At 42.1% G+C, this 27504-nt stretch overlaps 1 protein-coding gene across 4 annotated transcripts in view; it reads right to left on the reverse strand.

Moving 5' to 3' along the window:
- The window catches only part of LOC111970956 (double-stranded RNA-specific editase 1-like), a 62871-nt gene extending 35610 nt beyond the window's left edge, over positions 1 to 27261 (reverse strand). For all 4 annotated transcript variants that reach the window (XM_023997740.2, XM_023997739.2, XM_023997741.2 and 1 more), the window contains exons 1-2: positions 27080 to 27261; positions 16324 to 16410 (exon numbers count right to left, since the gene is read on the reverse strand). The gene's annotated coding sequence lies outside the window, so the exon portion shown is untranslated. The remainder of the gene's footprint in view (positions 1 to 16323; positions 16411 to 27079) is intronic.
- Positions 27262 to 27504: the final 243 nt, after the last annotated feature.

Raw genomic sequence — 27504 nt, forward strand, 5'->3', positions numbered from 1 at the left:
GAAAAGTATGACTGAATATTATGGATTTATTTCATGCACAAGAGTAAAATCACTATTCATCTATTCACCGCTGGTAACATCCCTTTTAAATGATGATGGCATACTGATGGAGATGCATGGTTATATACAGTTGAAGTCGGAAGTTTACAAACACCTTAGCCAAATTGTCACGGCCGTAAAAAGAAGTGGACCAAAGTGCAGCGTGGTGAGCGTACATTTCTCTTTTTATTTAAAATGTCGCCAACAAAACAACAAACGGAAAACAACCGTGAAGCTTACAGGGCAAAGTGCCACTAACAAAGATAACTACCCACACTGAAAGGAGGGAAAAAGGGCTACCTAAATATGATTCCCAATCAGAGACAACGATAGACAGCTGTCCCTGATTGAGAACCATACCCGGCCAAAACATAGAAATAAAGAAACATAGAAAACAAAACATAGAATGCCCACCCCAAATCACACCCTGACCAAACCAACTAGAGACATAAAAAGGCTCTCTAAGGTCAGGGCGTGACACAAATACATTTAAACTCAGTTTTTCACAATTCCTGACATATAATCCTAGTAAAACTTCCCTGTCTTAGGTCAGTTAGGATCACCACTTTATTTTAAGAATGTGAAATGTCAGAATAATAGCATTTATTTCAGCTTTTATTTATTTCATCACATTCCTTAGTGGGTTAGAAGTTTACATACACTCAATTAGTATTTGGTAGCATTGCCTTTAAATTGTTTAACTTGGGTCAAACGTTTCGGGTAGCCTTCCACAAGCTTCCCACAATAAGTGGTGTAACAGAGCTGGTGTAACTGAGTCAGGTTTGTAGGCCTCTTTGATCGCACATGCTTTTTAAGTTCTGCCCACACATTTTCTATAGGATTGAGGTCAGGGCTTTGTGATGGCCATTACAATACCTTGCCTTTGTTGTCCTTAAGCCATTTTGCCACAACCTTGGAAGTATGCTTGGGGTCATTGTCCATTTGGAAGACCCATTTGCAACCAAGCTTCACCTTCCTGACTGATGTCTTGAGATGTTGCTTCAATATATCCACATAATTTTCCTCCCTCATGAGGCCCTCTATTTTGTGAAGTGCACCAGTCCCTCCTGCAGCAAAGCACACCCACAACATGATGCTGCCACCCCCGTGCTTCACGGTTGGGATGGTGTTCTTCAGCTTGCAAGCCTCCCCCTTTTTCCTCCAAACATAACAATGGTCATTATGGCCAAACAGTTCTATTTTTGTTTCATCAGACCAGAGAACATTTCTCCAAAAAGTACGATCTTTGTCCCCATGTGCAGTTCCAAACCGTAGTCTGGCTTTTTTATGGCTGTTTTGGAGCAGTGGTTTCTTCCTTGCTGAGCGGACTTTCAGGTTATGTCGATATAGGACTCGTTTTATTGTGGATATAGATACTTTTGTACCTGTTTCCTCCAGCATCTTCACAAGGTCCTTTGCTGTTGTTCTGGGATTGATTTGCACTTTTCGCACTAAATCACGTTCATCTCTAGGAGACAGAACGTGTCTCCTTCCTGAGCGGTATGGCTGCGTGGTCCCATGGTGTTTATACTAGCGTACTATTGTTTGTACAGATGAATATGGAACCTTCAGGTGTTTGGAAATTGCTCCCAAGGATGAACCAGACTTGTGAAGGTAAACACATTTTTTCTGAGGTCTTGGCTGATTTCTTTTTGATTTTCCCATGATGTCAAGCAAAGAGGCACTGAGTTTGAAGGTAGGCCTTGAAATACATCCACAGGTACACCTCTAATTGACTCAAATTATGTCAATTAGCCTATCAGAAGCTTCTAAAGCCATGACATCATTTTCTGGAATTTTCCAAGCTGTTTAAAGGCACAGTCAACTTAGTGTATGTAAACTTCTGACCCACTGGAATTGTAATACAGTGAAATCTGTCTGTAAACAATTGTTGGAAAAATGACTTGTGTCATGCACAAAGTAGATGTCCTAACCGACTTGCCAAAACTATAGTTTGTTAACAAGACATTTGTGGAGTGGTTGAAAAACGATTTTTAATGACTCCAACCTAAGTGTATGTAAACTTCCGACTTCAACTGTATATTCTGCATAGCTACATCTGAAATACTGCATTGCTGCAACAGTAAAAAACTAAATATTTCTATGTTTTATTGTCACATACACTGGATAGATCAGGTGAAATGTGTTGTTTTATAGGGTCAGCCAAAGTAGTACAGCGCCTCTGGAGAAAATTAGGGTTAAGTTCCTTGCTAAAGGGCCGTTGTAAGGAGGAGCCCAAGGCGCAGCGTGGTAAGCGTAAATTCTTCTTTATTATAAGAACGAACACTGAACAAACGAACAAAATAACAAAACGAACCGTGAAGCTAATATGAGTAGTGCAGACAGGCAACTAAACATAGAACAAGAACCCACGAACACCAACAGGAAAATGGCTACCTAAATATGATCCCCAATCAGAGACAACGATAAACAGCTGCCTCTGATTGGGAACCATATCAGGCCACCATAGACATACAAATCACCTAGACCTACAAAAAACCCTAGACAATACAAAACTAGCATACCCACCCTAGTCACACCCTGACCTAACCAAAATATAAAGAAAACAGAGATATCTCAGGTCAGGGCGTGACAACAACGACAGATTTTTCACCTTGTTGGCTCGGGTATTCAAACCAGCGATGTTTTGGTTACTAGCCCAACGCTCTAAAGCTTCTATAACACTATAACATTATATTGTCATTGATAATACACTCCCACTATGTCTGGTGGAATGATCATAGGACAGGCCTACATACATATCCGACTGTACATATGATACATGCCTAATCGGCTGTTCATACACTGTAACAGAAATCTGTCATTTATACAGTCCTTTTGAGTATTATCAACAGTAAAAAACTCTGAAATGTTTTACTGCAGCATACTGTAAATTATGGTGCATTGTGGGAAAATGTTGTGGGCGGGGAAAGAATTGCTGTATTTCCAATGGCACTGTAATCAACCTCACAAAATACAGTGCCGTACGGTATCTTTGTAGCGGCAAAAGCCTTTTGACCACTAGTAGGTGCATGGTTTGTTGTTTCTGGCTCATTATTAACATATGTTGAGGTGTGCCTTGTAAGAGGCTATATTTGTTGCACCCATGAGTGAGAATGCTGTACCAATTTAACTCCTATGTAGTTATAGTGCCCCATCAGTTTGTATAGGGGACATAATGGAGTGGCAGCAAGTCTTAAACCTTAAATGGTTGAGCATTTTCCCATGTCCTTTTGTTCTATTTTGCCCTGTAGTTGCTGCAAGTTTCGAAGCCTTCATTAAGGCCTCTAGACGTGCCACCAAATATTCTTGAATATGGTGTAATGTGTAAACACTTTACCTAGCAGCCAACCTGCTTGCACCAATCGCTTGTAATTACAGTAAAATACTGTGAAATACAAACCCTTTCCCTTAATGAATTTCATTCATTCATTCCGATTAAGGTAGAGTTTACTTTTTTACAGTATAATACAGTCAATTTTACAGTATTGTACTGTGTGTCATTACACAGTATTGTACTGTGTGTCATTACACAGTACTTGCTTTGATACCATATTTATATTACAGAAGGTGTACTGTAATATGAAATACATAATTTGAAATGCCACCTAGCTGCCTGTAAGCTACTGTGAAAACCATGGTAACCCCTTTAGTGTAGGGATACATACATAACCGATTCAAGGCAACACAGTAAGGGCGATGCCTGCCCTGCACACTATATCTCCATATTGCACAGATCAGCATGTTCCTATCAGGGTGGGGCCCACAAGGTCAGATGGTGCCTCTCCTGGTTTCTCTGCATTTAATCTGTTTCCCAAAATCATTTCCAAGAGAGGAGATTAAGATTCCGGGGATTACATTACTGTATGAAGGATGAGCACCTGCAGTGGGGGATGGCAAAAAGAAAATAATCCACACAGAAAGAAATAATCTGCCCTAAAGATATGATAGAGGAGATCCAAGAGAGAGGATGCTCGCCCCACTGCAAAAGAATGCCTTAACATCCTGGTTGCTCATATTTAAATGATTCGGTGGAAAACGGTGTGGCTAATAGCCATCACTCCTAATTTGTGATACCAGGAATAATGAATACAGTGGGAACTGAAGCATGGTAAACCTTTTTATTCAACTTCCCAGAGCTATTTTACACAACACCAGAATGTTAATGTCACCTTTCTGTGTTATATCCTTTCTGTATTCTTGTGATCTTTCCTCTCTGAGTTCACCAACCGTCAGGGGAAAAACAAGTCCTGCGGGGGCAGGGAGTACAGTACACATTCTTCTTCACCTCACAGCTGGGGGAGATGTTTTACCTTTAACCTTTCACTGCAGTGGGCTAAATCAGGGTCACACAGAGTGATTCTTGGTAGTCTTAAACAAATCTACTTTGAAACAAAAGTATACACCTCGCACACATGGTTATGGGTTTAAAAGCCTGTACCATGTCAGATATAGAGTTGAAATGTATTACATTTTGAGTTTGCATCCCAATATTATACTTTATATACATCACGGAAGACTGAAATATAACAAAACCGTTTGACTTAGAAACACCAGATTTTCTGCGTTACATTTTTTTGTTTTGTTTATTAATTATGAAAAATATGAATGACATTCCACCTATGAGGCCACTTGAGGGTGATTTGGTCAGGTGACTGCAGGATAGGGCTACTTGGTGACACAAGGTACTGCTATTGACCTGACCTCTTGACAAATGTCTTCTGACAAACATTACGTAGTATGGGAGGTCTGAGTTCTTGGTCTGAATTCACACTGTCTAAGGCTGCGTTTACAAAGSCAGCCCAATTCTGATTCTTATTTTTTTTCAGTAATTGGTCTTTTGACCAATCAGATCAGCTCTGAAAAAGATCTGATGTGAAAAGATCTGATGTGATTGGTCAAAAGTGCGGTTAGTGTAAAAAAAAAAATCGGAATTGGGCTGTCTTTGTAAACGCAGCCTACGAGTATTGCTGATGTAGATCAGGTTTCCCCTGTTCAGATAATCGTATTCATTATGATCTAAAAAGGCACCACTCCTACTCTGAGACACTTTATAAATACCTTCTGACTTGTGCTCCTTCTCAAAACCAAAATCAAAAGGCAAGTGTCCCTTTGGAGTCATTTGACTCACTTCTGTCAATACAAACAACAATGCTTCCACCGAGACAGATGGTTCCTAATGCAGTAAGAGACACAATGCATCGAGCAGTCCCGGTCTCCATGTAACTCTACCGTACTCTGGGGACTCATTCACCGTAGTGGCCGTAAAGAGAAAAGCTCAGAGAAATTAAAGGGAAGTTTCACCCTGTCAGAGAGCCAGGTCATGAAATCTGCTTTGCTACAGATGTAGGGTCTTAATTTGAGCCAGTTTGCTACAGTGGGAAAATAATCCTGCAGCAACAGGAAATGTGAATTATTATGTGGATTATAATTAACGGACATTTTTGTAAGGGGTTGATACATTTTCCTTTAGGGCAAATCAAATCTGAAATTTCAAAGTGGAAATTACAAACTTTAGAATCCTTTTTAAAACTAACACACTACAAATTTGCATTTCCTGCTGTGCGGGAAAATTCTCAGCAACAACAGAGAGATCAAATTAAGTACACAAACAAATAGAGCCTTTAACTTTGAAAAATATTTACCACTTAGCAGATACCTTTTTTAATCCAAAGTGATTTACAATAAAATATGATCCTAGAAAAGGATGTGCAATCATGCAAACATGGCCCTGGACCAAGAACCATAAAACATAAAGACCTTATCCCTTTTTGATTTCTCTTTTCTAGCAGGCGGAATTCAATGTTCTTCTGGACAGACTTAACAGCTGCGAAACACTCTCTCAAGGACACGTGTGTAGAAGCAGGCAGTACATTAGGCTACCAAGCAGGTCAGGAAAAGACCCCAGGGTGACACCACCACATCTCCAAGGGTCACCTGGAGTCCCAAATGTCCTACAGCTGTGCAAATAGCACTTAATAAAAATACACACCATGCAGAAACATAAAGAGTGAGTGTGAAATCATGACGAACAGATACCATGTGTGGTGTGTTATAAATCAGAAAGGGGGTTGAATGGAGCAGCAGAATCCCTGGGGGACAGACAGATGTCTGGACAGCATTCACACCCGACACGAATCAGCTCAGGCTGGAAGAAGGGGCTAACATCTGCTAATGTACTGCTCTGGACACTATTTTCTATTTATGTCATCTGTCTGTCTGCTGCCATTGCCCACATCTGCACTGTATTTCACACACATACACACTGGATGGGCTGGCCGTGCCAACGGAGGCAGCAGACAAACAGGCCTCTGACACACTGACGGAGAGGGAGAGGAGCGAGACGGAGAATGGCTCTCCCATCAGTGAAGTAGATCCACCGTCAATCCCTGAGGGACAGGWGAGTTATGTTTGTGAGGATTCAATCTGTTCTGTCAAAGCAGTCCAGCCCTGTCCAGTCCAGCGTGCTACTGGACAAATGAAAGCCGACAGAGAGCAGTAAATAAAACGCTGGGAAAAAAGTGTTATTTGTCACATGCACAAGTACAGTAAAATGCCTAACTTGCAAACCAGACCCAACAGTGCAGTATTCAATATCCAAAAGGTATAACTTATAAGAAAATTTTTATAAATAAAAAAACACGATAAATACACTATACAGTATATACGAAAGTATGTCGACACACCTTCAAATTAGTGGATTCGGCTATTTCAGCCACACCCGTTGCTGGCAGGTGTATAAAATCGAGCACACACCCATGCAATCTCCATAGGGAAACATTGGCAGTAGAATGGCCTTACTGAAGAGCTCAGTGACTTTCATCGTGGCACAGTCATAGAATTACACCTTTTCCAACAAATCAAATCAAAGTCAGTTCATCACATTTCTGCCTTGCTAGAGCTGCAACGGTCAACTGTAAGTGCTGTTATTGTGAAGTGGAAACGTCTAGGAGCGACAACGACTCAGCCGCGAAGTGGTAAGCCACATAAGCTCACAGAACGGGACAGCCGAGTGATGAAGCGCATAAAAATCGTCTGTCCTCGGTTGCAACACTCACCAAGTTCCAAACTGCTTCTGGAAGCTTCGTCAGCACAAGAACTGTTAGTCGGGAGCTTCATGAAATGGCTTTCCATGGCCGAGCAGCCGCACACAAGCCTAAGATCACCATGCGCAATGCCAAGAGTCGGCTGGTGTGGTGTAAAGCTCGCCTCCACTACAGTACAGTTGAAGTCGGAAGTTTACGTACACCTTAGCCAAATACATTTAAACTCAGTTTTTCACAATTCCTGACATTTAATCCTAGTAAAAATTCCCTGTCTTAGGTCAGTTAGGATGACCACTTTATTTTAAGAATGTGAAATGTCAGAATAATAGGAGAGAGAATGATTTATTTCAGCTTTTATTTAGAAGTATACATACACTGAATTAGTATTTGGTAGCATTGCCTTTAAATTGTTTAACTTGGGTCAAATGTTTTGGGTAGCCTTCCACAAGCTTCCCACAATAAGTTGGGTGAATTTTGTCCCATCCCTCCTGAGAGAGCTTGCTCGCACATGCTTTTTCAGAATCTGCCCACAAATTTTCTATAGGATTGAGGTCAGCGCTTTGTGATGGCCACTCCAATACATTGACTTTGTTGTCCTTAAGCCATTTTGCCACAACTTTGAAAGTATGCTTGGGGTCATTGTCCATTTGGAAGACCCATTTGTGACCAAGCTTTAACTTCCTGACTGATGTCTTGAGATGTTGCTTCTATTCTGCATAGCTACATCTGAAAACTGCATTGCTGCAACAGTAAAAAACTAAATATTTCTATGTTTATTGTCACATACACTGGATAGATCAGGTGAAAGTGTTGTTTTATAGGGTCAGCCAAAGTAGACAGCGCCTCTGGAGAAAATTAGGGTTAAGTTCCTTGCTAAAGGCCGTTGTAAGGAGGAGGCCAAGGCGCAGCGTGGTAAGCGTAAATTCTTCTTTATTATAAGAACGAACACTGAACAAACGAACAAAATAACAAAACGAACCGTGAAGCTAATATGAGTAGTGCAGACAGGCAACTAAACATAGAACAAGAACCCACGAACACCAACAGGAAAATGGCTACCTAAATATGATCCCCAATCAGAGACAACGATAAACAGCTGCCTCTTGATTGGGAACCATATCAGGCCACCATAGACATACAAATCACCTAGACCTACAAAAAACCCTAGACAATACAAAACTAGCTAACCCACCCTAGTCACACCCTGACCTAACCAAAATATAAAGAAAACAGAGATATCTCAGGTCAGGGCGTGACAACAACGACAGATTTTTCACCTTGTTGGCTCGGGTATTCAAACCAGCGATGTTTTGGTTACTAGCCCAACGCTCTAAAGCTTCTATAACACTATAACATTATATTGTCATTGATAATACACTCCCACTATGTCTGGTGAATGATCATAGGACAGGCCTACATACATATCCGACTGTACATATGATACATGCCTAATCGGCTGTTCATACACTGTAACAGAAATCTGTCATTTATACAGTCCTTTTGAGTATTATCAACAGTAAAAAACTCTGAAATGTTTTACTGCAGCATACTGTAAATTATGGTGCATTGGGGAAATGTTGTGGGCGGGGAAAGAATTGCTGTATTTCCAATGGCACTGTAATCAACCTCACAAAATACAGTGCCGTACGGTATCTTTGTAGCGGCAAAAGCCTTTTGACCACTAGTAGGTGCATGGTTGTTGTTTCTGGCTCATTATTAACATATGTTGAGGTGTGCCTTGTAAGAGGCTATATTTGTTGCACCCATGAGTGAGAATGCTGTACCAATTTAACTCCTATGTAGTTATAGTGCCCCATCAGTTTGTATAGGGGACATAATGGAGTGGCAGCAAGTCTTAAACCTTAAATGGTTGAGCATTTTCCCATGTCCTTTTGTTTCTATTTTGCCCTGTAGTTGCTGCAAGTTTCGAAGCCTTCATTAAGGCCTCTAGACGTGCCACCAAATATTCTTGAATATGGTGTAATGTGTAAACACTTTACCTAGCAGCCAACCTGCTTGCACCAATCGCTTGTAATTACAGTAAAATACTGTAAATACAAACCCTTTCCCTTAATGAATTCATTCATTCATTCGATTAAGGTAGAGTTTACTTTTTTACAGTATAATACAGTCAATTTTACAGTATTGTACTGTGTGTCATTACACAGTATTGTACTGTGTGTCATTACACAGTACTTGCTTTGATACCATATTTATATTACAGAAGGTGTACTGTAATATGAAATACATAATTTGAAATGCCACCTAGCTGCCTGTAAGCTACTGTGAAAACCATGGTAACCCTTTAGTGTAGGATACATACATAACCGATTCAAGGCAACACAGTAAGGGCGATGCCTGCCCTGCACACTATATCTCCATATTGCACAGATCAGCATGTTCCTATCAGGGTGGGCCCACAAGGTCAGATGGTGCCTCTCCTGGTTTCTCTGCATTTAATCTGTTTCCCAAAATCATTTCCAAGAGAGGAGATTAAGATTCCGGGGATTACATTACTGTATGAAGGATGAGCACCTGCAGTGGGGGATGGCAAAAAGAAAATAATCCACACAGAAAGAAATAATCTGCCCTAAAGATATGATAGAGGAGATCCAAGAGAGAGGATGCTCGCCCCACTGCAAAAGAATGCCTTAACATCCTGGTGCTCATATTTAAATGATTCGGTGGAAAACGGTGTGGCTAATAGCCATCACTCCTAATTTGTGATACCAGGAATAATGAATACAGTGGGAACTGAAGCATGGTAAACCTTTTTATTCAACTTCCCAGAGCTATTTTACACAACACCAGAATGTTAATGTCACCTTTCTGGGTTATATCCTTTCTGTATTCTTGTGATCTTTCCTCTCTGAGTTCACCAACCGTCAGGGGAAAAACAAGTCCTGCGGGGGCAGGGAGTACAGTACACATTCTTCTTCACCTCACAGCTGGGGGAGATGTTTTACCTTTAACCTTTCACTGCAGTGGGCTAAATCAGGTCACACAGAGTGATTCTTGGTAGTCTTAAACAAATCTACTTTGAAACAAAAGTATACACCTCGCACACATGGTTATGGGTTTAAAAGCCTGTACCATGTCAATATAGAGTTGAAATGTATTACATTTTGAGTTTGCATCCCAATATTACACTTTATATACATCACGGAAGACTGAAATATAACAAAACCGTTTGACTTAGAAACACCAGATTTTCTGCGTTACATTTTTTTGTTTTGTTTATTAATTATGAAAAATATGAATGACATTCCACCTATGAGGCCACTTGAGGGTGATTTGGTCAGGTGACTGCAGGATAGGGCTACTTGGTGACACAAGGTACTGCTATTGACCTGACCTCTTGACAAATGTCTTCTGACAAACATTACGTAGTATGGGAGGTCTGAGTTCTTGGTCTGAATTCACACTGTCTAAGGCTGCGTTTACAAAGCCAGCCCAATTCTGATTCTTATTTTTTTTCAGTAATTGGTCTTTTGACCAATCAGATCAGCTCTGAAAAAGATCTGATGTGAAAAGATCTGATGTGATTGGTCAAAAGTGCGGTTAGTGTAAAAAAAAAATCGGAATTGGGCTGTCTTTGTAAACGCAGCCTACGAGTATTGCTGATGTAGATCAGGTTTCCCTGTTCAGATAATCGTATTCATTATGATCTAAAAAGGCACCACTCCTACTCTGAGACACTTTATAAATACCTTCTGACTTGTGCTCCTTCTCAAAACCAAAATCAAAAGGCAAGTGTCCCTTTGGATCATTTGACTCACTTCTGTCAATACAAACAACAATGCTTCCACCGAGACAGATGGTTCCTAATGCAGTAAGAGAACACAATGCATCGAGCAGTCCCGGTCTCCATGTAACTCTACCGTACTCTGGGACTCAGTTCACAAGCAAAGAGGCACTGAGTTTGAAGGTTGGCCTTGAAATACATCCAAAGGTACACCTCCAATTGACTCAAATTATGTCAATTATCCTATCAGAAGCTTCTAAAACCATGACATCATTTCTGGAATTTTCCAAGCTGTTTAAAGGCACAGTCAACTTAGTGTATGTAAACTTCTGACCCACTGGAATTGTGATACAGTGAATTATAAGTGAAATAATCTGTCTGTAAACAATTGTTGGAAAAATGTCTTGTGTCATGCACAAAGTAGATGTCCTAACCCGACTTGCCAAAACTATAGTTTGTGAACAAGAAATGTGTGGAGTGGTTGAAAAACGAGTTTTAATGACGCCAACCTAAGTGTGTGTAAACTTCCGACTTCAACTGTAGGTATGGATTAGGAGAAAGTGACTGGTAGCAGAATAAATGATAATAATAATAACACTCATTATAATAATAATAATAGTAAACAGTATGACAGCAGCATAAGTGGTGGGTGTGGGTGTGTGCGTGGTGGTTAGTGTCTGTATGTATGGAAGTGTACGTGGTGGGTGTTAGCAAATATTGTTTTATAACTAAACCAAGATAGACCACAGCCTGTCGTTTCAAATGGGAACAAATGAGCCATAGTAGGCAGAACAAGCAAAGAGGTGGGTATCATATTGGCGTGTTCTAGCGTGTATTTCCATATTTCCATTGGGGAATATAGGAAGTGCACGTGTGCAATAACTCAATTTGCCTTTGCAATTTTTTGAAACTTTGACAAAGGGTAACTGAAAACTTTGTTTGTAACAGATTGTAGTTGTGGGAAGAGAAAATTGTATTGAGATCAAATGTTTCATCGAAGAGTAAATGAACAGAATGTCGGCCAAAATCCATCTTGTTCTGTCTTCTCCCACGGCCGGGCACTGGGTTTCCTCTCACTGCCATATATGGTAGTGAGAGGAAACGCCAACCGGATGCTTCACATCTACACTGTACCAGTCAAAAGTTTGGACAGAACTACTCATTCAAGGGTTTTTCTTTATTTTACTATTTTCTACATTGTAGAATAATAGTGAAGATATCAAAACTATAAAATAACACATCATGTAATGACAATAAAAAGTGTTAAACAAATCAAAATATATTTGAGATTTGAGATTATTCAAAGTAGCCACCCTTTGCCTTGATGACAGCTTTGCACACTCTTGGCATTCTCTCAACCAGCTTCACCTGGAATGCTTTTCCAACAGTCTTGAAGGACTTCCTACATACGCTGAGCACTTGTTGGTTGCTTTTCCTTCACTCTGTGGTCCAACTCATCCCAAACCATCTTAATTGGGTTGAGGTTGGGTGATTGTGGAGGCCAGGTCATCTGATGCAGCACTCCATCATTCTCTTTCTTGGTCAAATAGCCCTTACACAGCCTGGAGGTGTGTTTTGGGTCATTGTCATGTTGAAAAACAAATGATAGTCCCACTAAGAGCAAACCAAATGGGCAAACCAGATGGGATGGAGCATCGCTGCAGCATGCTGGTTAAGTGTGCCTTGAATTCTAAATAAATCAGACAGTCACCAGCAAAGCACCCCCACTCCATCACACCTCCTCCTCCATGCTTCACGGTGGGAACCACACATGCGGAGATCATCCGTACACCTACTCTGCGTCTCACAAAGACACAGCGGTCGGAACCAAAAATCTCAAATTTGGACTCATCAGACCAAAGGACAGATTTCCACCGGTCTAATGTCCATTGCTCGAGTTTCTTGGCCCAAGCAAGTCTCTTCTTATTATTGGTGTTCTTTAGTAGTGGTTTCTTTGCAGCAATTCGACCATGAAGGCCTGATTCACGCAGTCGCCTCTGAACAGTTGATGTTGAGATTTGTCTGTTATTTGAACTCTTATCCTCTGCAGCGGAGGTAACTTTGGGTCTTTTTTTCCTGTGGCGGTCCTCATGAAAGCCAGTTTCATCATAGCGCTTGAAGAAACATTCAAAGTTCATGAAATTTTCCGGATTGACTKACCTTCATGTCTTAAAGTAATGATGGACTGTCGTTTCTCTTTGCTTATTTGAGCTGTTCTTGCCATAATATGGACTTGGTCTTTTACCATAAAAGGCTATCTTCTGTATAGCACCATTACCTTGTCACAATACAACTGATTGGCTCAAAGGCATTGAGAAGGAAARAAATTTCACAAAGTAACTTTTAACAAGGCACACCTGTTAATTGAAATGCATTCCAGGTGACTACCTCATGAAGCTGGTTGAGAGAATGCCAAGAGTGTGCAAAGCTATCATCAAGGCAAACGGTGGCTACTTTGAAGAATCTMAAATATAAAATATAACACTTTTTTGGTTACTACATGATTCCATATGTGTTATTTCATAGTGCTGATGTCTTCACTATTATTCTACAACGTAGAAAATAGCAAAAAATAAAGAAAAACCCTGGAATGAGTAGGTGTGTCCAAACTTTTGACTGGTACTGTACATCTGGTGAAATATCTGGCTCATTGTTTAATCTGTGGTGTTAGTGTGTGTGTGTGCAAGAATGTGAGTGTAGACGTGATATGTGGATATACATGTAAACAGGGCTGAAAAGTGACTGGTAGCAGGAATATATAAATACTGATGGTAATATATTAATGGTAATATATACATGTAAACAGGGCTGAAAAGTGACTGGTAGCAGGAATATATAAATACTGATGGTAATATATTAATGGTAATATATACATGTAAACAGTAGTAATAGTGACCAGAAGCAGGATAAATAGATAGATACTAATGGTAATGTCAATCAATAATCAATGAACAGCAGCGTAGCGGTAGGAATAAATGTAATCAATAATCATTTTAGCAGCAGCTTAGGTGTGAGGGGGAGCAGTAGTTGTTAGCCGATAACCAGGAGATAGAAGATGTTTAGAGCCTTGATGCACCGGTACCGCCTGCCGGACAGGAGCATGGAGAACAGTCCATGTCTCTGGTGGCTGGAGTCTTTTGCAATTTCTCAGGCCTTTCTCAGACACCACCTGACATGTACGTCCTGGATGGCTGGGAGCTTACCCCCAGTGATGCGCTGGGCTGTCCGCACCACCCTCTGTAGGGTCTTCCGGTCGAGGGCGGCGCAGTTGCCATACCAGATGGCGATATAACCAGTCAGGATGCTCTCGATGGTGCAGCTGTAAAAGTTCCTAAGGATCTAAGGGAGAAGAGGCACTGCCGTGCCTTCTTCACGACTGTGCTGATGTGAGAGGGCTTGCATTTATTGATCCCTGTTTTGCGTTTGTTTACCTGGAAAAGGGCTTTATTTGTGTATAACTGTAAAAATAAAAAAATTWAAGTTAAAAAAAGGCCCTTCTTTTCAGCCAATCAGAGTGCTTGAATGGACATTTGGACAATGGCTTCGCCCACTCTAGCTCAGTGTTGTTCCAAGAAGAAGACGCACGTTTCGGCTGACGACCAAGTTTACTATTTACTCTAGGAACATTGTGCGTGCATCCAAGAAAAAACACAAGACATTCTGAGTATCACCAGTCGAATCCTAAATAACTAAAGAGTGTGTGTGTGTTAATACTATGTGTGATGGTGACGAAGATAAAACTGTGAAGCATCCGTACTGTTCTCGCCAGACAGCCTGTCTTGAGTCGGAACCTTAACAATCAGCATTAAGTACTAGTGGGTGACGGCGTCCGAAGCCAACCGCTCAGATGAGCTCCAGCTAGCCGTTTTTTCAATAACCAACCTGATTAGAACGTTGAACTAACGATTGTAGACAGTAGAGAGCTTTATTACTAACGACTGTGTAGGCCTATATTACACAGAGAGGGATATTAGTCAGCCAATCAGTGGCTTCGACACGAGGATACCTGAGGCACTTCCTGTTCTTACACCCAATGGCCTTGAGTTATCTGGCAGTAGCCAAATGAAAATGAGACCCCCCCCTTCGGAAGATGAAATACGTTTCATAGGCAGTTAAGCACAGCACTTAAGCTGTCGAGGGTGTTCTACACTCATCACAATTCTCACCAGGAAGGGAGAAAAWCRTRCAGTSAAGSAAMACCTGGTATGGATGGKTGSTGACTTGCTCAGATTTCTAGCCTCATTCAGTAAAAGAAAGCTATCAACACTCTTCGAGGATGATTGTACGGGACACTGAAATGAGCGGTAAGCAAATTGCTACTTTTGTAAACAGTTTGTCTTCGCACTTCGCAACTTCGGTTACGTTACCGTACTATAGAATTCGGTTATTCGTTTTAGCTGGATGCTTTACCCAAAATGACATTCAGAGGACTGATAACTCACAGCCACGTCATGAGGCAAGGTCCCTTTGTTGTACTGCGACGTTTTCAGCTGGAGGTCAGAGCCGGCCAGAGAATGTGACCGGTCAGGTTAGCGTGTTGGTGGAGAATAATGACTCAGGCCACCACCGAGTAACGTCACACAGCGCACACACACACACGAAAACTCCTGTCCTCCATCCCTTTCTCCTTCCCTCCTTCCCACCAGAGGGCTAGGGGTGCGGCGCAATGACTCAGAGCCATCCAAATTGGGGCAGGGAGGTAGAGGACAGGGGGACGGGAGTTTGACTCAGCAAATCTAGCCTTCTCCCACAGGGCAGAGCAGCGCTGCACGCTACCCTGTCATGTGTCCTATTCCCCCTCTCATCTGAGTCCTACTGGTCTGACTAAGGGGACCGGGATATGAGGCTGGTCTGACTAAGGGGACAGGGATACGAGGCTGCTCTGGCCACTGGTCTGACTAAGGGGACCGGGATACGAGGCTGGTCTGGCCACTGGTAGCCCTCAAGGCCCCTGTGTCTAAGTAGAGGAACCCTGGTCACGTGGGGGGCCCCTCGTGGTGCCTTCATCCTGGTACTGAACCACAGTGATACCAGGTAAACGGCTCACCTATAGGAGGGTACAGAGCCACATGAAGGTTTACTAAGAGGTATAAACACTGAGAAACAGGGTATTTAGACTCTTCCATGTTTAAGGGGGCAAAGACAACGACGGATTTGTCTAAATAATCCATCATCAAAGTAACCCATGTGTGACGGCACAGTCTCATCAACCAAAAAAGCAGGGATTTCTTCAGTTCATCACAGGAAAACGATCTCTTCAACAGATCCTCAACAATTATTCAATGAGTGTTGAGTTACAATGGAATTACAGAACTCCCTTCTGAAATGTACGCACTTGCCACAGACATTATGTAACTAGAACTAAGCATCTCCAAGCAAACACCATTCCATCTTACTGCTACAGTCTGAACCAGAGAAAATAACTGTTATGAATTCTATTTTTATGGCCTGAAAAGCCTTCATAAAGCCACAGATGATATCTTAGTTACTCACAGGATCTTGGAGAAGAGAAGCAGGAAGTAGATCAGGGTCAAGGGTCATCAATCAGTTTACGCACTGTTCTGCCAGTTCAGTTCATCCCTGTAAAAGAGCAACACAGCAATGTTAAGTAAACGGCATTAGTAGCCAGCTAAACTAGAGCCAATGACCTATACAAGTGTAGGATCTTAATTTGAGCCAGTTTGCTACAGCAGGAAAATAATCCTGCAGCAACAGGAAGTGTGAATTATTATGTGAATTATAATGAATTGACATTTATTGTAGGGGTTGATCCATTTTTTGTTAGGGCAAGTTTGCATTTCCTGCTGCAGGAAAATACTCAGCAACAAAAGAGGGATCAAATTAAGATCCTACATCTGTACGAGAACTCAAAGAACAATGGGAATCGTGGGTATAACCTCGGTCGTCTGTAATGCCCTGAAGCATGGTGGCCAGGCTCACTCAGCTCAGTTTGTCAAAGAGGGTTTTAATACAGATTGGTAAAGTGGGGCATGGTAATGAGATAATAGTGCCAGGCTAATACTCTGATAACTCTGCTGGCCACTTCACGTCCCCCTCGACAGAGGGACTAGGGAGAGTGCAGGTCTGTAGAGTGGGACTAAAATAACCACTTCGGACAGGATGGACACTCTCATGACCAATGTTCCCTCTAATTTTCCCCGGCACTGAGCATATTTCAGGTCTGCTGAGCGCAAACTTGAACGTTGTGAAAATTCTGTGCAAATTCCAGTGTGTGTTTACTGTGAACACTGAGGCTGTAACCGCTTTAAGTTAGGTTTTGACAGTTGCCAAGTAGGCTACTGTGGCTACCTGATCATAATGTAGGCCTACCAGAGTGGCCTACCATCAAAAACAATGGAGAAAATGCTTCCCATAACTTGGAAATAGCTGTTCTATCATTCAGACTACAGTAGCAGCCAACGTGTGGTGTTCAATGTGGGCCTACATTCCATGTGGCTTTGGGGGAAAAAACATGCAGGGCTTTGACATGAACCTGTTTATCCACTTGTCCTTCAGACAAGGAGGTGACAAGGAGCTGCCTGCCACAGACTCAAAGGCCTTATTAATACCACCCCAACATCATATATAATTCATTGAGGCTGAATGGCTACAAGTGCAGGGGCGCGAGCTGTACAGAACAGGGGGCCATCGCTCTCCCCCTGTCACAGAGGATCTGGCTGGCCTAGCCTATAATACTTCATCTTCTCAGTCAGCGCTGCGGAGAGGTAAAGAGCTGTCTCTTATACACATCTAGATGTGTATAAGAGACAGCCTTCAGACAAGGAGGTGACTGAAAATGTTGTTGTGTCGTTTGATGCAACAAACCACATGACCGTTATTACAGAGAATCAGACAAATGATGCTACCCTCTTAGCTCCTTCTAGCCTGCCTCAAAATACAACACTACCCCCTTTAAGACAAATATGAGCTGTTTTCAATAATGTCTAGCACTGTACACATTTTGTGCTCTTGTAGGAAAGCAATCACTCCTCTATTGCTGACTACAAATGATCCATAACTGGGCTAATCACTCACTAACTAGCATAGGATCAACTTAATGTGCACGTGGCAACATGCAGCTCTCGCTCCGATCTCAAAACAAGCGCATAACATGTACGTGTACATTCCTTTTGCGACGCTCGCGTCGTGTGGTCAGCATGTCACAGGGTAAAAGTTCAATCTCCCGCTGCTGATATTTCTGCTGATATTTCTCTAAACTGCGTGCACGCGCGCACTTTAGAGGGAACATTGCTCATCACCACATAGAAGACCTACTGCAGGTGTATTCACATCGTACCCTGGAGGACCGAAGTACGGCTGGCTTTCTGTTCTACCTGATCATCAATTGCACCCACCTGGTGTCCCAGGTCTAAATGAGTCCCTGATTAGAGGGGAAGAATGAAAAAAAGCAGTGGAACTGACTTCCAGGTCCAGATTAGGATTTGATGGACATACAGCAACCAGAAAGACAGACACACAATCGCCAAGTCCAGTGGGTCTACTACTCTCTTTGCCCACGTGATGCCCAGCACCAGTACAGCGCAGACGGGTCAGACTAGTGACAAACAAAATACCAATGTTCTACCTTGTTGTGCAGCAAGCCCAATCAGACTGGCTGGTGATGGGACCGTGATGAAGCCCTGATGAAGGCAGCTTCGCTGTCCAAACGGTGATTGTTATTTATTACATGTATTGCATTGGAGCCAATGAGAGGGTGTTGCCTAACTGTTCTGGTAGTGCTACTGTGTCAGTCAATCACCTTCCGTGGCTCGATGGTGGAGGTAGGCGGTTTCCTGGCTGATTCCCTCCCAGGAAACGGAACCGCCAGCTGAGCACTCAACCTGACCTGCAGCGGTGACGACACTGCACCAGTCCCACGGTACAGTCCCGGTCACGGTGACCTACATCCCTCCACCGCTCTCTAACTGAGCATGATGGATGTAGCCCTGCGCTAGCACAGCGGCAAGGAAGGAAGAAACCTCGAGCGGAACCAGTCTCAGAGGTTCACTCTTAGAACAAAAGGTGCTATCTGGAACCTAAAAAGGGTTCTTCGGCTGTCCCCAAAGGAGAACCATTTGAATAACCCTTTTGGTTCCAGGTAGAACCCTTTTTGGGTTCCATGTAGGACCCTTTGAACAGAGGCTTCTAGGTGGAACCCAAACGGGTTCTCCCTGGAACCAAAAAGGGTTACCCTATCGGGACAGCCGAAGAACCCTTTTGGAACCCTTTTATCTAAGAGTGTAGATGGTGGTGTCTTATCAGCCATTCATCTCCCTGTAATTGGGATACATCAACCAACATGTCCTCTGATACCATACACTGTCTGTTTGAAACAGGAGGGCCAGACAAGCTGCCTGCCACAGACTCAAAGGCCTTATTAATACCACCCCAACATCATATATAATTCATTGAGGCTGAATGGCTACAAGTGCAGGGGCGCGAGNAGCTGCCTGCCACAGACTCAAAGGCCTTATTAATACCACCCCAACATCATATATAATTCATTGAGGCTGAATGGCTACAAGTGCAGGGGCGCGAGCTGTACAGAACAGGGGGCCATCGCTCTCCCCCTGTCACAGAGGATCTGGCTGGCCTAGCCTATAATACTTCATCTTCTCAGTCAGCGCTGCGGAGAGGTAAAGAGAGACAGAGAGAGAGAGAGAGGGAGGGAGGGAGAGAGAGAGAGAGAGAAAGAGAGAGAAAGGAAGACAGATAGAGAGAGGTAGGGAGAGAGATAGGGAGGGAGAAAAAGACAGGGATGGAGACAGGAGAGAGGGAGAGAGAGCGAGAAAGAGAAAAAGAGAGAGAGAGAGGCCAGACCAGACTGCTGAGACTGAATTGTAGGGAGACCATACTGCGGATCATTTGCTAACAGCTTTACACCACACGTGATATACAGTATACAGATAGCAGGACTTTTCACATGCATGTCTTGCATTGTTTATTCTTATTCACACTCCCATCAGAAACAAACACAATGGCATGCACACAGATACACAAACAGTGTGAGGAACACCTGCTGAGATGCTAGGGAATCACACAGTGTTGATCTGAGAGGTGTGTGTCGGACCTGTTTAATGAGCACCGTGTCTCCTGGCCTGTTCTCTCGCTCGCTCGTTCGCACGCACGAGCACACAGTCTTCCGGCCTGTTCACTATCTCTATTAAAGAGACCGGTTATGAATCATTAAAGGACCACAGCACCATATTACCGACGCGGGCACGACCCCTGTGTTAGAATAATAACACAGGGGACAGACGGGAAGTGAAGAGCACTGGCTCCGTGTTACAGGGGGGGAGGAGGGAAGAGGTGACGCGGGACACTCATTTGGACACTCCTTTGCTTGTCTCATTATGTGAAGGAGATCAGATTATGCATGCATGATATCGAAACTGAACATATTAGTTCCCCCTAGCCAAAAATGACAAAGATGCGAAAGGAATAATGTCTAGCCTATGTTTACCCACTGAACGACTGTAATGACGTACTGATGGCATGATATTTGTTGTCTGTAGCTGGTGCTGGTTTGGTAATAAGAGCGGTGGTCAAATGAGAGATACAGCGAGATCCTGTCTATTGAAACAGCATAAAAGGCATCCTGTGGTTTCTTGGCTCTGGCCATGCATCTCCAGCAGGCAGGGACAACATTTAGGAATCTAGTAATGAACCAGTGTCCTTTGTACCCCAGTTGATTAGAGTGTTGGAGAGAGATGAAGGCGGAATGGAGAGATCGACAGGGAGGGAAGAGTGGGACCACAACCAGCCTTCGGGGAGAGAGGCCTCTCAAACCCAAATGAACTTGTGACTGTCAGCAGTTCTCCAGTCCTCAACCAAGAGGAGAACAGTGGGCAAAACGTACTACACAGTCACTTCTATTATTCACTCACACAACGAACAATAGCCCCTGTGGATCGAGGTGTTTTCCAATCATTTCCAGGGTAATATTTCCAAGGTTACTTGAAATTCAACGTCTTTTTAAAAGACCCACGGGCTGTGTAGCCTGGCAGAGAATTACAGGATCAACTCAGCCGTCAGTCAGTCAGTCAGTCAGTCAGTCAGTCAGTCTGTCAGTCTGTCAGTCATTCGGTAGCTCTGCGCCTACGTCGTTCCTCTGTGTGTTACTACAGAGAACTAATATTAGCCTATGTGATAGCCTCAAATAGAGGAGAGCCCTCTCTCGCTCTCTCCCTTTTAGCAAGTTAATGAAGTCAAGGGGACCGGAATAGCGAAGCAGTTTGTTTAGAATATATAACAGAATCATTTTGCCTTTCAGTAATCTAGATGGTATGGAAAAAAACAAGCATTTCACTACACCAGCAATAACATCTGCTAAATATGTGTATGTGACCAATAACATTTGATTTGAAACGTTTTGCCCATCGAGCACCCGTAGCTAGTTACCCGTAGCTAGTACCCGTAGCTAGTACCCGTAGCTAGTACCCGTAGCTAGTACCCGTAGCTAGTACCAGTAGCTAGTACCAATAGCTAGTACCCGTAGCTAGTACCCGTAGCTAGTACCGTAGCTAGTACCCATAGCTAGGCCTACATGAATATGAAGAAGGACTTGAGTTAAACTAGAAAGGTGAGAGAGGACACTGGACAGAAGCTCAGGGTGGGATAAAAGAGAGAGGCTGTGTTATATTGATGACAAGGCTGAGAGTCCAAGGGCTGGGAAGGGACAAAAGCACCGCTCTTTTCTTTGCTGCAGTGGAGAGAAACTCTCTGGTGAAGGGCAAGAGGTTGGGAGGTCTACACTGCTCGTGTCCTTAGAGGGTTACGTAATCACACTGTCTTAAGTTCTGTCTCGACCACCGTCCACAGCACTGATGATACTTTGTTATACTAGCCAGTTGGTCATCTTAGAAAAACCCTACTAAAATGTCACAGACCAATGGACATCTGTACCTTCCTCTCATAACCTGTTACCATGACAGCCATATACGATCATAGATATTCCACAGATAGCAATAGAACAAAGTGGCTACTATCACTTTGAATAAGTGAAGTGATGGCATTCTCTCTTTGCAGTGGCAGTGATGGTGTTTATCGGAGAAAAAGGAGAGGAGGATAGATAGCGAGAGAGAGAGGAGGACAGATTGAGCGAGAGAGAGAGAGGTAACGATAGATAGAGACAAGCGTAGAGAGAGAGAGAAAAGGGAGATAGATAGACAGAGAGAGGGAGCGAGAGAGGGGATATATAGTTAGTTAGCTAGAGAGAGAGAGAGAGAGAGAGAGAGAGAGAGAGAGCTGAGGAAAGATGGAGAAAGGTAGAGAGAAAAAGCTGAGAAGATGGAGAAAGGTAGAGAGAAAGAGCTGAGGAAAGATGAAGAAAGGTAGAGAGAAAGAGCTGAGGAAAGATGGAGAAAGGTAGAGAGAAAGAGCTGAGGAAAGATGGAGAAAGGTAGAGGGAAGGATAGATWAAAAAAAAAGAGGAAAGAGAGAGAGAGAGGGGAGGATAGATGGAGAAATGTCCCCTGAGAAAGCTGGTCCTGGGGCTCAGTTCACAAACACAAATAGACCCCACAGAGCTCCAGGACAGCAACACAATTAGACCCAACCAAATCATGAGAAAACAAAAATAAAATGACTTGACACATTGGAAAGAATTTACAAAAAAACAGAGCAAACTAGAATGCTATTTGGCCCTAAACAGAGAGTACACAGTGGCAGAATACCTGACCACTGTGACTGACCCAAAATTATGTGCAGACTCAGTGAGCATAGCCTTGCTATTGAGAAAGGCCGCCAAAAGCAGACCTGGCTCTCAAGAGAAGACAGGCTATGTGCATACTGCCCACAAAATGAGGTGGAAACTGAGCTGCACTTCCTAACCTCCTGCCAAATGTATGACCATATTAGAGACACATATTTCCCGCAGATTACACAGACCCACAAAGAATTCGAAAACAAATCAGATTTTGATAAACTCCCATATCTACTGGGTGAAATACCACAGTGTGCCATCACAGCAGCAAGATGTGTGACCTGTTGCCACAAGAAAAGGGAAACCAGTGAAGAACAAACACCATTGTAAACACAACCCATATTTATGTTTATTTATTTTCCCTTTTGTACTTTAACTAATTGTACCTCATTACAACACTGTATATATACATAGTATGACATTTGAAATGTCTTTATTCTTTTGGAACTTTTGTAAGTGAAATGTTTACAGTACATTTTTTTATTGTTTATTATCTATTTCACTTGCTTTGGCAATGTAGACATATGGTTCCCATGCCAATAAAGCCCTTAAATTTAATTGAAGAGATGGTATAATGGAGGCACATTTGAATCGTTATAGAAAGAGGTAGTGAGCCATGCAGTGGAACCGCACAGTACAGCCCTGCGGATAAGCAACTCTATTTGTACATTATTACGGCTGTAAAACAAGGCAGACAGGCTAATATGCTAACAAGCAACACTAATCTCTATGAGGCTTAAATTGATTCCTTAACAACAGTTCTGTTGTTGTCACCAGCACCAACTCACACCCACAAATCCCCAATTACAATTAAATGGAGAGAAAACAAGTCACCTTGATTACAGTACTATTATATATTATATTATTAACAGCGTACAACACTGAAAGTGCGAAAGTTGCCTTATATCCCTATAAAAGACTAGGAGAAATAATTGGAAGAAGCCTATAACACTGTTGCCTGATGCTGAGAAATATGACCACATTGAAATTCATAGTCGTAGCCCTAGGCCTACATCCCCCCCCCCCCCAAAAAAAATCGATCCAAGTTTGACAGAGAATTTTCCTTCGTTAAAAAAACCCCCCGGCTCTTATCAGTAATTACAAAGGATTCACTGTTCTGTTCTCACAAATCATTTCCTGCCATTTAAATGTCACAATGAGTGTGACAGAGTGGAAAACACCACGGCTTTTCTTCTTCGTCACGTTTTACTGCTCGCTGCTGTGTGTGTGTGTGCGTGTGTGTGTGTGTCCATTAATGTGTGTGTGCCATGCCTGGCCTCACCCTCAAATCAGCAAGACTGTTGAAAGGTTACAATGAGCTGACTTGCCTATGATAAAAAGCCCCAAGTCGCCTCACTCTCAACAGCTATAAATACATCCGTGACTTCAGAAAAACGGACCTAAGAACAGCATGAAAAAACTGTTATCACTCCATGTCAATATCCTCACGTAATGCTACAGCCATTTGACCAGTCGTAATGTTTTCCTCAGGCACACAATATCGCCTTTATTCACTTGACATGAGAGCACGTCATGCCAGGGCATAAAGAGAAAATATACATTACGCCCAGACCATTACAAACGCGGTGGTGCATTATAATCAGTTATTCTAACTGTTATGGGTGATCGATACGGTTACATATCGGGATATTCTTTTTGATGATGTATCGTATCGTTGTGACAATATCGCRATATAAGTGTTACGCTAGTTTGCTGTACCTGCACCAAATCTCCAGTATAGCTTGATTCCCCATCTTCTTTTTAAATAGGGAGCCCATTTGTTTTCAGCACTTTTATTTCCATGATTGATCAAAACAAATGTTCTCGTGGGTCTCTCTTGTCCGTCTGTAGCAGACATATGGTGAGCAATATGTTCTGGAACATCGAATTGCAATAAAATTACAACACGTAGAATCGTGAGAATTGCAATACACGGCACATACTGTGAATATTGTGATAATATCGTATCGTGAGGTCCCTGGAAATTCCCAGCACTAATGGGGACTTCATTAATTTACTGTATAAAAGCCATGGTCTTTAAGCTGTAAATAGCTACAGTACATGTGTTCTGCATTATTGGGKCATCAACTAATAACACCATCCAAGACAAATGTATTGTTGTCTCCCTAAAAATCGCACAAATGTCCAGCAACGTGAATAATCATTTCTCCTCCATGTCTGTTCCATGAGAACGTTTTATACAGCACAGTAGCAGGTCCCCATATTAGGGATAGTCTCATTATAATGATGAGGACTAGAAATGGCKCACTMTGGAGGTTAAAGGTCAGAGAGACACATTAACTGATGGAGAGGCTTCACAACAAGTTCCCCTTAAATCCATAGCCTCTAGTTCTGACTACACTCTCCCCTCCCCTAATCCCTACTTGTCCAAAGCCAGACTAGCCATAGCATCCTTCTGCTCACTCATTTGAAGCCACTAGTCTGCTTTAAAGGGGCTTATAGAATCACAGAAAAGGCCTCTCGAATGTAGGTGGAGGGGACTTTTTCGCTGGCCATCTCTGTGCCTATCGATGGAGAGCTTGAGCACTTTTCAAAACACGTTTTCGAACTAAAATAGGTAGTCTATAGTCTCTAATATATATATATATTTTTTTAATCAAACGTTCAAATCTCCAAGGCTCTCAAAAATTTTATGAATTTGTGCCTCTAGTGTAATTCAAAAGGCTAATTGTGGACCTTTTTATTGAAGATTTTTTTAGTTTTCTATGATTTGTGTTTTGCTTTTCGTGCATTGATGTGAATATTGATGTGTAGTGTATATTGATGTGTATAGTGTATATTGATGTGTATATTGCTGTGTATACAGGGCTCATCTGTAAAAGAGACCTTGGTCTCAGCATTACTCCCTATCAACAAAAAAAATGAAATACAATTTCAATCTACAATAAACAAAGATGAATAAATTAAAGAATTTGATCAATTAACATTTTTTTTTTTATCACAAACATCTTTAATGGCATTGTTTCCAGTGATCTGTGATCCCAGTATTATTCATCAAAATATCATATTTATGCTCAAAGTGAATACCTCATCAAAGATCTATTGACGTAAAACAACAAAGATAAATCTCATTACTGAAACGATAAAGAAACGATAAAGAATAAAAGATGCAATTTAATAAAAGCAAGAATAAAAGCAATTGAACTATTCTACACAACAACCAGAGACTCAACCAAGTTTATAAACGCACACAGTTGCATAGAGCACTGACCTTGGTAACACATTGAAACACCCAATAAGTCAATTGAGGATGTTTGGAGCCCTAGGCACCAACCACTAACAGTCAAAAGGCCAATAGGATGACTGACTGAGAGGACATACATTTTTGTCCAATGGTGCTTTGTGAAACTATTTGCCGTATTGTGATGTCTTAATTTCCTACTTTAAACCAATCTAAGCCAATCATGTTTTTGGTTATAGGGAAATGGAGAAAGTGTAATAGATTCATTTCAATGTACTACACATTGAACTTAATAGGGAATGAAACCAAAAAGTGTTTAAATAACAGAGAAAAAAAGTGTTTGAATAAAATAAAATGCTCCTGGACCAAAGAGAATAGGCATTCAGCAGAGTTATACATGCTATAGCCTACATTAGTAATAACACATTTTACCTATGTTTAGTGATAAAACATGTGGTTATGACAAACACATGTGAGAGAGGTTTCTTTCTAAGGGACAGCAATCACTTTTAGACTACAGAGTGGATTGTAGCCTAGCAGTAGAGCGTTGGGCCAGTTTACAGAAAGGTTGCTGATTTGAATCCCCATGCTACCAAGGTGAAAAATCTGTCGCTGTGCCCTTGAGCAAGGCACTTCATCGTAATTTGCTCCAGGGGCGCCATACTACTATGGCTGACCTAAAACAACACATTTTACTGCACCTATCTGGTGTATGTGACAATAAAATAGTTTTYCCCCCCCAATAACTTAGCATCCTAGTCATGGATGTATACAGCACTGTAGCCTATTTAGGGAAATGTGAACTTGTATGCCCTTGTCCACACCTGCTGTGCCATGTATAGAATGCCCTTATGGAAAGTCAAACTACAGATGCAATTGCCATTTAGCCTAATAATTGGGACCTCTTCTGGTATCAGAGAACTGTTGTGTGATGAAGAGCTGTAGCAAGGTTCCTTTCAAATAACATTTTTATCCATCCCATGATCACAGAGATTTGACTGAAAGTTTCTAATAGGCCTAACAGTTGTTTTATTTGGAATATAGGCGTAATGATCCCCATGGTGATGCTAGGGGATGCTATCTCTGTCGTGATGTGAATAGCTACCTTAACACTGCATGCGATGTGAAATCCAAAATACACTCGGAAGGTTTTGGGGGGGGGGGGTTATGCAATTTATTAAAGGGCATTAATATAAACAAAGCGTGTAGCCTAGGCTACTGCAATGAACCAGAATGGCTATTTGAATAGATATGTAGACGGTAAACTATAGCCTACGTAGGATAATAGAATAAAACATGACTGATCTCGTATACAATACATAATATAAGATGCCGGTACTTACAGTATCTGGGGCAACCAAAAAGGAATGGTTCGTCTCACAGCTTGATCAATCTACAGTTCCTCGTCCTCTGTCAAAACCCGCTCACTAGACACTTGACGGGTGATGTGTGTTCAGACGCGCTTACGCTGAATACCACCGAGCACAACAATAGTGATGAACCGCAGCGAAACTTGGCAGGCCAAAAAAAAAAAATCTACGCAGCCAGAATGAAAAATGAAGAGAAGCACTGACTTCATTGGATAAGGAAATGTTGGAGCGATGCTGTTGCTTCCTTATTGGACACTAGTCAGACGATGCCTGTCCCGATTGGATAGGAAAAAAATARGTGGATACGAATAAATTGGACGAGATTGGTGAATTTTGACAAGTGAATTTGCGCACGACGATTGGACGCAATCACCCTCATCATTGACTGTTTTCAAACG

Source organism: Salvelinus sp. IW2-2015, linkage group LG12 (genome assembly GCF_002910315.2).
Source record: "Salvelinus sp. IW2-2015 linkage group LG12, ASM291031v2, whole genome shotgun sequence".
In the NCBI taxonomy this organism is placed as follows: Eukaryota; Metazoa; Chordata; class Actinopteri; order Salmoniformes; family Salmonidae; genus Salvelinus; species Salvelinus sp. IW2-2015.